Source organism: Oncorhynchus mykiss, chromosome 2 (genome assembly GCF_057628025.1).
Source record: "Oncorhynchus mykiss isolate SJ-2025 chromosome 2, ASM5762802v1, whole genome shotgun sequence".
Lineage (NCBI taxonomy): Eukaryota > Metazoa > Chordata > Actinopteri > Salmoniformes > Salmonidae > Oncorhynchus > Oncorhynchus mykiss.
The window spans coordinates 51,837,278-51,851,366 of record NC_143023.1 but is presented as its reverse complement, the minus strand read 5'-3'; the positions used below and the strand labels follow the sequence as shown (position 1 = coordinate 51,851,366).

Genomic DNA, 14,089 nt, shown 5'->3' with positions numbered 1-14,089 from the left:
TTGCAAATATTCCACAATCCAGGTATGCAAAGCTCTTAGACCTACTAATACATCTTGATTAGATAAGTATTGGGTGTTTTAATTTTCATTAGTAAATTGTATTTATTTTTTGTGTAGATTGATGGGGGGAAAAAATGTAAAAGCCAATTAAATCCATTTAAACCCTACTTTGTAACACAACAAAATGTCGAAAAAGTCTAGGGGCGTAAATACTTTCTGAAGGCACAGTAATTTTATTATATTATCTATTTATTTTTGTTTTTCTCTGGGGAGCTAAAATCAGCCTAATCGATGTGGTGTTTTTAAACAGTCTATACGCAAACAATGAACAATGACACAAATAACAGAAATGACACATTATACACACACACACACTTCTCTCTGTTCAGAAGATAATCCAGCAAAAAAATGTTTGGATGCTACTGTTGATTACACTCTATATGACAACAACTGCTGGTATATTCCATTGCATATTATTGCATGAATACCTTGGTATCTGTTTATCTGCTGCCTTTTGAATTATGTTACAGTGCACTCTAAAGAGTCTTACATAATGGGCTTATGTTGTGCTTAACATTTTTATGGAGAATAAAAGTTGGGATGCTCTACTTTGTTACTAATGTGCTCAGCAACCTGTAAAACACTTAATCCCATGTTAGGGAGCTTTGGTTGTCAGAAATATTATTGTTTGAATTTCTCGACCCTCCGCAACCACACCCCCATACAAAAATTCCTTTGCAGGTTTATTTTACTATATGATATCCCAAAAAAGGGTGTAAAGAATTTTAAAAAAGTAACTTCCTGCTGATCCTCCTGGATATACAGTATGTGTAATGAATGCCCTTATCTTTTCAACTACACACTGTGGACAGCTGGGCTTTGCGGATATGTGCAGGATAAAGGCTATGTTATTGATGATGGATGACATTCCAGACAACGACACACAGTAACGGGTTGGAAGTATGGACTGAATATGCAGATGGTGCATCGACACAGATGGTTTCACCCATGGAGTGGTCTGAAGCAAGCAGCTTTGGAGTAATCCGTTTTGCTGAAAACCATGGTTCCCTCCCTGGCTGATTATGAATGCTCGCTTTGTTCAAAGTGTGGCAACTGTACTTAGTCTTTTGGTCCCGGTCGAGTCAGAGATTCATGGGAACCTCATTTCTTTCTCTTGTTCCTTTTTTTATTTTGACCCAGGACTATGTTGAACATGTAGTCCCAGCCAACTTTATATGAAAATATATTTAAAAATCCATGAAAAAAAAAATCCATTAAAATTGTTCTGTGCAATAAAGGTAATATGCAGATTTTTTTTTTATGTAAGTTTTTTTCTTGATGTTAAATTGTTGAAAATATGGTATGTTGTATTAAACAATCTATGGAGTTTTTTAAACAGATAATAGTCCTATCTTGATTTAAAACTCAAAGCATTTATTTATTTCTAACTACCACTAAAAATGTAAGAAAAGGACTTTCAGATCTGGCGGATGTAGATTACCAAGGGGGGTTGGGGGTTTTGCTTTCTACTCCTCATTATAGCCAATTAGCTATACTGTAGCAGGGATATTCAGATGCTTTAAAGCTAGCTAATTTCCTGTTTACAGGGAAGCATAATCCTTGCTATGCTTCCTGCCCCCTTGAATGTTAATCATTCTCTATCACTAATAGATCAAGGACCATGGAATATTAAGAAAATTAGACATTAAAGCCACAATCCTGCATTTGTTTTACATCCAAATGGCAGCCCTGGACTTTGTTTGCTATGAGGTCTATGCAGGATAAGGCTGGAGACATTTTTAAATTAAGAGTTATACTAGGCATATGAGAGGCATATTTTCAGGGTAATGTTCAAGAATCAATGCGTTAATTTAAATTACTATTGAATGGCAGTAAATATTGCAGATTGTACCGTTTTAATGTTAGAAATGGCTATTATATTGCTACCCTTCTACGCTTGTGTTTATCAAGTTTTTCTTGATGAAAGCACACAATCCGTATTCCCCTTTTGAACCAAAGGATAACTCTGAAACACAAACTTGTAAGGGATAAAATATACTTGTGATTTTCCTACAATTGTCTCAATGAACTAGACCAACTAGTGATATACAGTAAAAAAAAAAAAAAGAGCAGAAAATAGGAATTTACCTCTGGTTACAGTATCCCAGAGTAACACAATGTTTAGATAGATAAACACATGTCATCAGATTCATATGTACAGTTGAAGTTGGAAGTTTACATACACTTAGGTTGGAGTCATTAAAATTCATCTTTCAACCACTCCACAATTTTCTTGTTAACAAACTATAGTTTTGGCAAGTCGGTTAGGACATGACACAAGTCATTTTTCCAACAATTGTTTACAGACAGATTATTTCACATATAGTTCATTGTATCACAATTCCAGTGGGTAAGAAGTTAACATACACTAATTAGACTATGCCTTTAAACAGCTTGGACAATTCCAGATAATGATGTCATGGCTTTAGAAGCTTCTGATAGGCTAATTGACATCATTTGAGTCAATTGGAAGTGTACCTGTGAATGTATTTCAAGGCCTACCTTCAATCTCAGTGCCTCTTTGCTTGACATCATGGGAAAATCAAAAGAAATCAGCCAAGACCTCAGAAAAAAAATGGTAGACCTCCACAAGTCTGGTCCATCTCTGGGAGCAATTTCCAAATGGCTGAAGATACCACATTCATCTGTACGCAAGTATAAACACCATGGGACCATGCAGCTGTCATACCGCTCAGGAAGGAGACGCGTTCTGTCTCCTAGAGATGAACGTACATTGGTGCGAAAAGTGCAAATCAATCCCAGAACAACAGCAACTGACCTTGTGAAGATGGTACAAAAGTATCTATATCCACAGTAAAACGAGTCCTATATTGAAATAACCTGAAAGGTCGCTCAGCAAGGAAGAAGCCACTTCTCCAAAACCACCATAAAAATGCCAGACTACAGTTTGCAACTACACATGGGGACAAAGATCACACTTTGTGTAGAAATGTCCTCTGGTCTGATGAGACAAAAATAGAACTGTTTGGCCATAATGACCATCATTATGTTTGGAGGAAAAAAGGGGGAGGCTTGCAAGCCGAAGAAAACCATCCCAACCATGAAGCACAGGGATGGCAGCATCATGTTTGCGGGGGTGCTTTGCTGCAGGAGGGACTGGTGTACTTCGCAAAATAGATTGCATCGTGTGGAAGGATAATTATGTGGATATATTGAAGCAACATCTCAAGACATCAGTCAGGAAGATAAAGCTTGGTAAGCAAATGGGTCTTCCAAATAAACAATGACCCCAAGCATACTTCCAAAGTTGTGGCAAAATGGCTTAAGGACAACATAGTCAAGGTATTGGAGTGGCCATCACAAAGCCCTGACCTGGATGGGCCAAAATTCACCCAACTTATTGTGGGAAGCTTGTGGAAGGGCTACCCGAAACGTTTGACCAATGTTAAACAATTTAAAGGTAATGCTACCAAATACTAATTGAGTGTATGTAAACTTCTGACCCACTGGGAATGTGATGAAATAAATAAAAGCTGAAATAAATCACTCTCAACTATTATTCTGACATTTCATATTCTTAAAATAAATTACTTAAGACTGAGATTAAATTGATTTGGCAAAGGTGGATGTAAACTTCCGACTTCAACTGTATATGTAGAATCTTGAACTCATGGCAGGTTTGCCATGGCTCCACATAGCATTACCATATCAAAAATCCCATTCGGCCATATGTATCTGTGATGATTCAATTTAACATGGCTGACATATATAGCTTTATTTTTCATACTGTCAGGAACAGTGGGTTGTGCCCGACTACACAAGCTGCAATGAGTAAACGTTGAAGTTTCAGATGCTTTTACTTTAGCGTCTATTGTCTAGGCACGAGAGTGGTTAAAGAGTCCGTAACTCTCCTTATTGATGATTCTGTGGAAGGCGCACGAAACACAGTGGGAGGGTAAGCACGTTGTCCCATCCTAACTGCTGCACTTGAGTGAGGTCCAGCCTGCCCTTTTGTGCCAGTAAATTGATTAGGGAATGCCTTGCAGGTGTGCTGATTAGCAATCCTGCACAGGTGCGTTGGGTGAGCAGAGCTGTGGCGCTGTCTTCGGCTGGCCTGGGTCTGAAGGTTGCGCAGCCTTCCACAGTGCTGAACTGAGTTCCGCTGTCCATGATGCTGAAATGAGCGCACCTGTCTACTGTGCTGTGTTGGCTCTGTCCATGGTGCTGAACTGGGAGTCTTTCCGCAACACCTATGCCCATGCCTCTCACGGTGCCACACATACAAATCTGCATATGGAAGCATCCACACCTTTGATCCACTTACATGTTACCTCACATTGCTGTCATCATAGCCTCAGCTTCCAGGCCTCGCTCAAGTTGTTCTCAAGAGCCTTTGGAAGTTTATATTGGAAAAGTAGGTATGAGTGGAGCGCTGATTTCAAGAGGCTGCTGGATGATTGGCTGTAAGTAGACACAGTTTTTTTTTAAACAACCACCCCTTCCATCCATCTTCAGAAGCGCAAATTAATTAATTATTATCTAATTTACGGTGCTTGCATTTATAGCAGTCTATAGTTTTTTAAATTGATATTTCAGAAAAAACATTTTTTAAATGTTTTATATAATTTGGTTGTAATGACACTATCCCATGTGGGATCCATTGAAAATGACTGGCTTTTGGTTTCAAATTTCTACCTATATTTCTATGTGCCTTTTCCAATTGTTGGAAGGGGAGGACAGCTTGGATACCCTCCACCTTCTTTTAGTCTTTTTCTGACAAGAACATCCACAGGCTTTCATACAAAATGTGAGGTAAAAGCATGGTAGAGGCTACTGTCATCATAACATTCTCTAATTTACTGTATTTACAGCCAGTTTTGAAAACAGTGCTTTACATTAAATCAGTTTATTCAACTAAGTCTGATCTATTCAACTAAACTAGCTATTGATCCTACCCATTGATTCCCATTGTTTTGACCCCGATTCTTTGAACTGTTTAAAAATAACTAACATGTCAAATAGACTGTACTGTCAGGCTCTTACATTTACATTTACATTTACATTTTAGTAATTTAGCTGCGCTTATCCAGAGTGGCTTACAGTTATTGCATTAATCTTAAGATAGCTAGGTGGGTAAACTACATACTGTCTCACAGCCATAGTAAGTACATTTTTCCTCAATAAAGTAGCTATCAGATTATTTAAGATGCTCTTTGAAGAGGTAGGGTTTAAGATGTTTTTGGAAGATTGGGGTGCCAGGACAGAGAAGAGCTTGGACTGGGCTGAGCAGGGACAAGAGACCAGAGGTGGCAGAATGGAGTACTTGGGTTGTATATTGTTTGAGAATAGCCTGAAGGTTGGGAGGGTAGCTCTTCATCCAAAATAGTATGGTATACTTCAGCTTGAGATTGCATTGAGTATGTTTACTGTAGATCTGAAATGTTTACTTTAGATCTATATAAATAATCGCCTCCATCTCAAGGACATTATACGATCTGAGATGCATGTAAGTCATACAGTCATTTTTTATGCCATTCTAAGTAATAGTTGCTTTTTAGCATTTCAGTGCCATTTAGCATACCACAATATAATCCAAGTTCTACATTATCACTACATATTTACCAGAGATTCCAATAGTCAATTACATCATGTGAAAATATACATCTCAATGCACTGAGATATCACATTCACTACACATGAGCAGCACTCGACAAAACGAGACCAAGAGGGAATAAGATGATTATAGGAATCTTATGGGCTCAAACAGTTTAGGGTTTGATATCACTTCTTTTAGACTTGCAGCAAATGTAATTGCTTTTAGATTTAAAAACAGAGCAGAGGACTCCCATTAATCAAATAAACTATGACTAACACAGTGAGTACACATAATAGACCTGAAGTACTTTACTGTTGTAGTAGCTGAAATACATTAATGACAAGATCATGGAAACCGGAAAACTATAGACGATGGCTGTACCCACTGAAATCTATGACCCTTACTGTGGAGAGGTTAGAGTTGGCTGTCTGCCATACAGGCATGGCAAGAGCTGTGTGGTAAGTACCGGTTAAATAATGCTGCAGGGGCATTGTTTTACTGATATAAAGTGAGCTCCAAAAGTATTTGGACAGGGACACATTTTTTGTTGTTTTGGCTCTGTACTCCAGCACTGGATTTTAAATTATACAATGACTATGAAGTTAAAGTGCAGACTGTCAGCTTTAATTTTAAATTATAGCAATATTTGTATATAGTCCCCTATTATAGGGGACCAAATTAACTTGTGTATTAAAGTAGTCAAAAGTATTTTGGTCCCATATTCATAGATTATTTAGTGCCCAATAGTTTATAATAAATAATGTTTCATGTTATTTTGGAGTCTATTTTATTGTAAATAAGAATAGAATGTGTTTCTATACACTATTACATTAATGTGGATGCTGCCATGATTACGGATAATCCTGAATGAATCGTGAATGATGAGTGAGAAAGATACAGAGGCATAAATATCATACCCCCACAAAATGCTAACCTCCTGTGTTATTGTAGTGGTGAGAGGTTAGCATGTCTTTGGGGTATGATAAATGTGTCACTGATAAATGTGTCACTGTCCAGGTACTTGTGGAGCTCAATGTATATCCTGGACCCCAATTAACTCCCTGACCCAACCCCAATCCCAGTGGTATGTTATTTGTACACTTTCCAGATGAAAATTGCTTCTTCTGTTTTTTTCACCCCCAATTACTATGTGCATGCCAAGAAAAGTAATGTTAAAAATGTAAAACATTCTATTTTTTATAGTGTTTACAAAAGTGATCATTATTATTTTGGTTGTTAAAGTATGGATACTATCAGTGGAGAACTGTCAAGGCCTTCTATTTCTTCAGAGAAGGCCCAATGATTTATAAAATAATTGTTCAATTTTAACAATTCAAAACTCTTTTCAATGTCATTCTGATTCAATCTCTTCAGTTTGTGTTGGAAAGTACACCCGTATAACAACCTAATCATTATGAATCTTATATTTCGTTAAAAAAGAACAGAAGCAAATAAGCCATTCAATTCATTGTTAATCAAATTCGACACTCTCTCATTGACCTCCATACAAAACTTCCTCGCCTGGTGTGCGGAAAAAAACGGCCAGTTATCCCTGTCGCTTCGCTTCTTCCTCTCTGGTAGAAGGCATCTTCCATTCAACTGTATTAGAGCAGAATTTTGGAGTGACGGTGGAATCAACCAATCACATTTTTTACAAAAATGTATGGAAACTTCCACCTTCTCAAAAGCCGACAGGTCACTGGGCAATAGCGAGCAGTAGTTTTCCGACGGTTTATGCTAGCTAATTTTTGTTGAAGGCTAGGTTGCGGCAGTGGCTGCAGTAGCAGATGCTATTGAAGAGGATGTTGATGCTAATTTCTTCGCTTAGCACTATTCAAGATTAACTTTCAAGTTAAGTTTCAAACGATCATCATCTGGTGAGTGGAATTTTTTTTTATGGCAGCTCGCTTGCTGTAGCTATCTATAATAAAAAAGAATGCGTTTGGCATTTGAAACATTGTTGCATTTAATCTTTAGATCACTGGTTACTTTGTGTGCAGAACATGATAATGATGTTTGCAATGGGAAGTAAGAGTTGTACATTTTGATTTGGAAACGCTTAGCCTATCTATTCTGAACAAAAATATAAATGCAACATGCAACCATTTGAAAAATACAGTTCATAGAAGTAAATCAGTCAATTGAAGTAAATTCATTAGGCCCTAATCTATGAATTTCACATGACTGACTGTGGCTCCCAAGTGCCAAACTAAATAATAATATTTCATTTATTCCATTCATACGGCAGCATATGAGGTGTCGGAGGGCATAGGCCCACCCACTTGGGAGCCAGGCTCACCCACTAGGGAGCCAGATCCAGCCAATCAGAATTAGTTTTTCCAAACAAAGTGCTTTATTACAGACATATCGCCTCAGCACCCGCCTCTCCTCCTCAGACAATCCTGCAGGTGAAGAAGCCAGATGTGAAGGTCCTGGGCTGGCGTGGTTAAACGTGGCCTGCGGTTGTGAGGCCAGCTGGATATACTGCCAAATTCTCTAAAAAAAACATTGTAGGCAGCTTATGTTAGAGAAATTAACCTTCAAATCTATGGCAACAGCTCTGTTGGACATTCCCACAGTCTGCATGCAGATTGCACACTCCCTCAAAACTTGAGACATCTGTGGCATTGTGTTGTGTGACAAAACTGCACATTTTAGAGTGGCCTGTGTAATGATCAGCTTCTTGATATGCCACGCCTGTCAGGTGGATGGATTTTCTTGGCAATGCTCACTAACAGGGATGTAAACAAATTTGAGAGAAAAAAGCTTTTTGTGCATATGGAACATTTCTGTGATTTTGTATTTTAGGTCATGAAACATGGGAAACATTCAGTATAAAACCTAAAAAGGCTTCTCCAGCTGTCCCCATAGGATAACATTCCCCATAGGCAGTATATTACAAGAGAACACCACTGGGTAAAGCACCGTTGTCTGTGGATCAGCGACGTTCAATAAGACTAATATTTTATTTTACATGGAGTGCGCAGGTATTAGGGTCCCTTCAGAATCACAAGCTTGTCAAACTCACATCCTTTGATGTCACTGTTGTCACTTTTGGTGATAGTGTGATATTGATGGCGTTAGGCTACCAAAGGTTGTGTAAGCAGTGTGGTTGTTGTTGCTGGTAACATTAGTGTGGGTGCTGTCTCTATGTTCTTTTTGATTTTTGAGTTTGGTACAACGCTTTGGGAAAAATCAGGCCTAAAACCAGGCCTAGGTCCAATAGCCACGGTTCGCCACTGGATACTATAGTATATGCTCAAATTAATTATCAACGTATTTTAATTAAGGCACTGTAAATAGAAAGCTAAGCAGCCATTTGTGTATGAAGTAAATATGGGTAAATTAGTCTCCCAGAGAGACTCCAAATAACATCATTCCCCTATGCGTTGCCTTTAAATATCCCCTCTCCACATCTAATCATCATGTGATCAGTGGAGGTAGTCACTCCATGGTGGGTGCCCTAATTACATCTACAACTAAATATTCAAATGTATTTTGAAGCAGTTTAGCAGAGAGGTGAACGTTCGCACTCCCGTCTTTCCGAAACTTTTCATCTTTCTGGGTCCAGGGGTTTATGTCTGGTGCAGCTTCCTAGGGAAACTCAAACTCCGGATCTGAAATGACCTTAAGCTCTGTATAGTCCATAAACAAAAACAAAAAACCCATAACAGAGCATCCCCTTTCGCTTTTCACTGCCTGCTTTTGTCTGCTTTTGTTCTTTCTTTTGGCCGAGTCAAAGATGACCAAGCCTAGCTCTGGGTTTCGGTCCAAAAAGTCTATCTGCCAAGGCCCATTTTGGCTGGGACATACCATAGCCTCTGTCTCGCTCTGGGCAATGCAATCTACCCTGTTCATTTATTTATTTAAAACCCCCAATGAAAAGAAATGAGCTCCCAATTTGAAAAATGTGACAGCCAAAATTTTGCATCTGTCTGTCATTAAAACCTCCTTATTTGCCACTCGCTAAAATTGAGGCCTTGCTCATGGGCGGTTTACTAGTCCCTATGTTTGTTTTAACCTCACAAGATGCATTACTGTTGTGATTGGGACAGTTATTATCAAGGTAAATACGAGGCTGCCTATTGGGAACATAGAGGCACACCCCTCCCACCATTCTGTTCTATTTCTCGTTGTTTTATCTAAGGCCTGGATATGTCATGCCAAAATAATTGAGTGCTCGATTGTTTCACCTTGAAGTAGAACCACCCTCAAAAATATTTGGCTTCAGTCTACTTGCCTCAAGGACACCAGGCTGGGGAAATTAGATGGTGCAGCTGAGGCAGAGACGATGGGAGATATATTATGTGATTGGATGAAAACAGCACTGCAAGGACACTTCATTTGTCAGCATTGTTCCAAGATTTCTTTCTGCATGTGAGTGTGCATTTCATTTTTCATTGTTTTGTCCGGCTTCAATATTTTCTGTTTGCCTGTCTGGGCAACTTTCAAGAGGACTGTCTTTTGTTGGTAAAGTTCAAGGTATCTTATTGTCAGTATGGTTTGATGATGATCAAGATGACAGTGCATAACTAAATACATATTTTATGATTATATCTTGCAGTCAGTATTGCTAAAGGAGGGCTGCACTTCCTGATTTGGCCTCGTTTTTCATTTTGCTCATTATGAAATTCTGGCGGCCATGACTGTAGCCAAACGAGAGTTTTGTTAGGGGAGAGGTTGAATATGGGTGTTTAGCTCAGCGCAGATGTGGCCTGTAATCCATAGTCCCCCGTGCCAAGGTAACCTGCCTAAATTACTATCGCCCCGTAGCACTCAAATCTATAGCCATGAAATGCTTTAAAAGGCTGGTCATGGCTCACATCAACATCATCATCTCAGACACTCTGGACTTACTCCAATTCGTATATAGCACCCCAACAGATCCACACATGACGCAATCTCTAATGCACTCCACACTGTCCTTACCCACCTGGACAAAAGGAATATCTCTGTAAGAATGGAGTGCTTGACTACAGCTCAACATTCAACACTGGAGTCACCTCCAAGCTCATCACCAAGCTCAGGACCCTGAACACATCCCTCTACAACTGGATCTTGGACTTCCCGATGGGCCGCCCCAAGGCGGTGAGGGTAGGCATCAACACATCCGCCACTCTGACCCTCAACACGGGGACCCCTCACCGATATGTGCTTATTCCTCTCCTGTACTCTCTGTTCAACCACGACTGCGTGGCCGTGCACGACTCCAACACGATCATCAAGTTTGCAGGACTGATCACTGATGACGATGCAGCAGCCTATAGAGAGACACATTTTTGATATTCTAGAGAATTACAGACCGTTTCCAATGCATATTTGGAGTTTTGTGGATATGCACCGTTTCCTGAAACATCTAGATTCAGAATTTGTCTGTCAGACATACTGTATATGATATTGGGATTATTCCAATTATCAAGAATGGACATTTTCCTATGGCCGGATATGGACTCATTCTATATCCTAAGAAATGTGATATCCTATTTTCTCCATGTTGACAAATACTGACTGTATACAGTGCCTTGCGAAAGTATTCGGCCCCCTTGAACTTTGCGACCTTTTGCCACATTTCAGGCTTCAAACATAAAGATATAAAACTGTATTTTTTTGTGAAGAATCAACAACAAGTGGGACACAATCATGAAGTGGAACGACATTTATTGGATATTTCAAACTTTTTTAACAAATCAAAAACTGAAAAATTGGGCGTACAAAATTATTCAGCCCCCTTAAGTTAATACTTTGTAGCGCCACCTTTTGCTGCGATTACAGCTGTAAGTCGCTTGGGGTATGTCTCTATCAGTTTTGCACATCGAGAGACTGAATTTTTTTCCCATTCCTCCTTGCAAAACAGCTCGAGCTCAGTGAGGTTGGATGGAGAGCATTTGTGAACAGCAGTTTTCAGTTCTTTCCACAGATTCTCGATTGGATTCAGGTCTGGACTTTGACTTGGCCATTCTAACACCTGGATATGTTTATTCTTGAACCATTCCATTATAGATTTTGCTTTATGTTTTGGATCATTATCTTGTTGGAAGACAAATCTCCGTCCCAGTCTCAGGTCTTTTGCAGACTCTTCCAGATTTTCTTCCAGAATGGTCCTGTATTCATTCTTCCAGAATGGTCCTGTATTTGGCTCCATCCATCTTCCCATCAATTTTAACCATCTTCCCTGTCCCTGCTGAAGAAAAGCAGGCCCAAACCATGATGCTGCCACTACCATGTTTGACAGTGGGGATGGTATGTTTAGGGTGATGAGCTGTGTTGCTTTTACGCCAAACATAACGTTTTGCATTGTTGCCAAAAAGTTCAATTTTGGTTTCAACTGACCAGAGCACCTTCTTCCACATGTTTGGTGTGTCTCCCAGGTGGCTTGTGGCAAACTTTAAACGACACTTTTTATGGATATCTTTAAGAAATGGCTTTCTTCTTGCCACTCTTCCATAAAGGACAGATTTGTGCAATATACGACTGATTGTTGTCCTATGGACAGAGTCTCCCACCTCAGCTGTAGATCTCTGCAGTTCATCCAGAGTGATCATGGGCCTCTTGGCTGCATCTCTGATCAGTTTTCTCCTTGTATCAGCTGAAAGTTTAGAGGGACGGCCAGGTCTTGGTAGATTTGCAGTGGTCTGATACTCCTTCCATTTCAATATTATCGCTTGCACAGTGCTCCTTGGGATGTTTAAAGCTTGGGAAATCTTTTTGTATCCAAATCCGGCTTTAAACTTCTTCACAACAGTATCTCGGACCTGCCTAGTGTGTTTCTTGTTCTTCATGATGCTCTCTGCGCTTTTAACGGACCTCTGAGACTATCACAGTGCAGGTGCATTTATACTGAGACTTGATTACACACAGGTGGATTGTTTTTATCATCATTAGTCATTTAGGTCAACATTGGATCATTCAGAGATCCTCACTGAACTTCTGGAGAGAGTTTGCTGCACTGAAAGTAAAGGGGCTGAATAATTTTGCACGCCCAATTTTTCAGTTTTTGAATTTGTTAAAAAAGTTTGAAATATTCAATAAATGTCGTTCCACTTCATGATTGTGTCCCACTTGTTGTTGATTCTTCACAAAAAAATACAGTTTTATATCTTTATGTTTGAAGCCTGAAATGTGGCAAAAGGTCGCAAAGTTCAAGGGGGCCGAATACTTTCGCAAGGCACTATACGTATGTGTTTTCTCAGCACATTCATGATATAAAGCTATATTGATTCCAGATATGCTTCTCTTGGCTGAGGTCCATATCTGAATCTCGATATGCTGTAATAAGGACGATTTCTGATTTCTGATTTCTGATGTTTCAGCACCTGCTCAATAATTGGACAAATATGTTATCCATATTTTCCTTTCGAGAACAAATCATTTTTGGATTCCCTCCGGATATTGACTCATTCGATGTCCTGAGATAGGCCTATGTGAACATCTTATTTTATATATATAATGACAAATACTGACAGTAGCCCCACATACAATGCATATGCGCACGACTAAGGTTCATATCGAGATTTGCAAATGCATTTCTATATGTTAAATAAGGACAATTTCTAATGCTTTTTTGAGTTTTGTGGACATGCTCAACAATTGGACAAATATTAAATCCATTTTATTTTAGGCACTAGCTATCATTTTTGTATTCCCTCTGGATAAAGGTGTGGTGAAACCACAAGCTAAAAGCACTAACTGATAGCCTTGCAACACGTTTGCACAGCCGACCCACCCGTGAATAGGTATCGGCTCTGACAGGGGAAGGATTAGGGCCACGAGCTGGAAAGCTTGGTGGGGTAGAAGCCTCACCTTCAGTTGGCTCATGTCTCAATTCTGCGCCCCTTACCCTTAGGCCTGGACTCTATGGCGTGTTCTGGTTTGTCTGCTCTGCTACGCGCAGATCCACCCGATTGCAACAATAGAGGGAGCCACTAACATCCACCAGGTAAGAACATGGTGCAACTCTCTGTAGGCATGTACCCAGACTCCAAAGTCCTGTGTGGTCTTCCGGCAGCGGTTTCATCCTTATCGTTTCACCCACCTCCAGCTCTGGTAGGTCTCGAGCAGTCCGGTCGTAGAAGCACTTAGCTGGCTGCTTTCTGTGACGCAATTTGTCCGTGACGCCAACCATGACGCAGGGCTCAAGTAGCTGTCCATGTTTTCGGTGGGTGTGTTCCTCCACTGTAAGATCGCTTTCCATGGTTCGTTGCTGTTGCGAAAGGCCCTGCTTAACAGGTTTTTTGCGATTTTGACAGCTGACTCTGCCTTGCCATTTGCTTTTGGGTGTCTTAGAGAGGAGGACACGTGGTCAAACTCCCATTCTGAGGCGAAACGCTTGAACTGTGCAGTGCATTGTGGGCCATTGTCAGGCTGACCTTGCCTTGCAAACGGCGCATTGCAGCACTTTATGACCTTTTCTGCAGACAAGTCAGGGAGCAGTTAAATTTCCCAAAAGTCAGAGTAGTGATCAACGATGAGAAG

General features: G+C 39.9%; 1 protein-coding gene and 1 long non-coding RNA gene across 4 annotated transcripts in view; one reads left to right on the top strand and one right to left on the bottom strand.

Moving 5' to 3' along the window:
• The window catches only part of lingo1a (leucine rich repeat and Ig domain containing 1a), a 392,386-nt gene extending 390,988 nt beyond the window's left edge, over window positions 1–1,398 (top strand). For all 3 annotated transcript variants that reach the window (XM_090201711.1, XM_021564711.3, XM_021564707.3), the window contains one exon: window positions 1–1,398. This exon is cut by the window's left edge and continues 6,312 nt beyond it. The gene's annotated coding sequence lies outside the window, so the exon portion shown is untranslated.
• LOC149985141 (uncharacterized) overlaps window positions 1–14,089 on the bottom strand; it is a 714,490-nt gene that overhangs the window by 452,805 nt on the left and 247,596 nt on the right. The window lies entirely within an intron of this gene.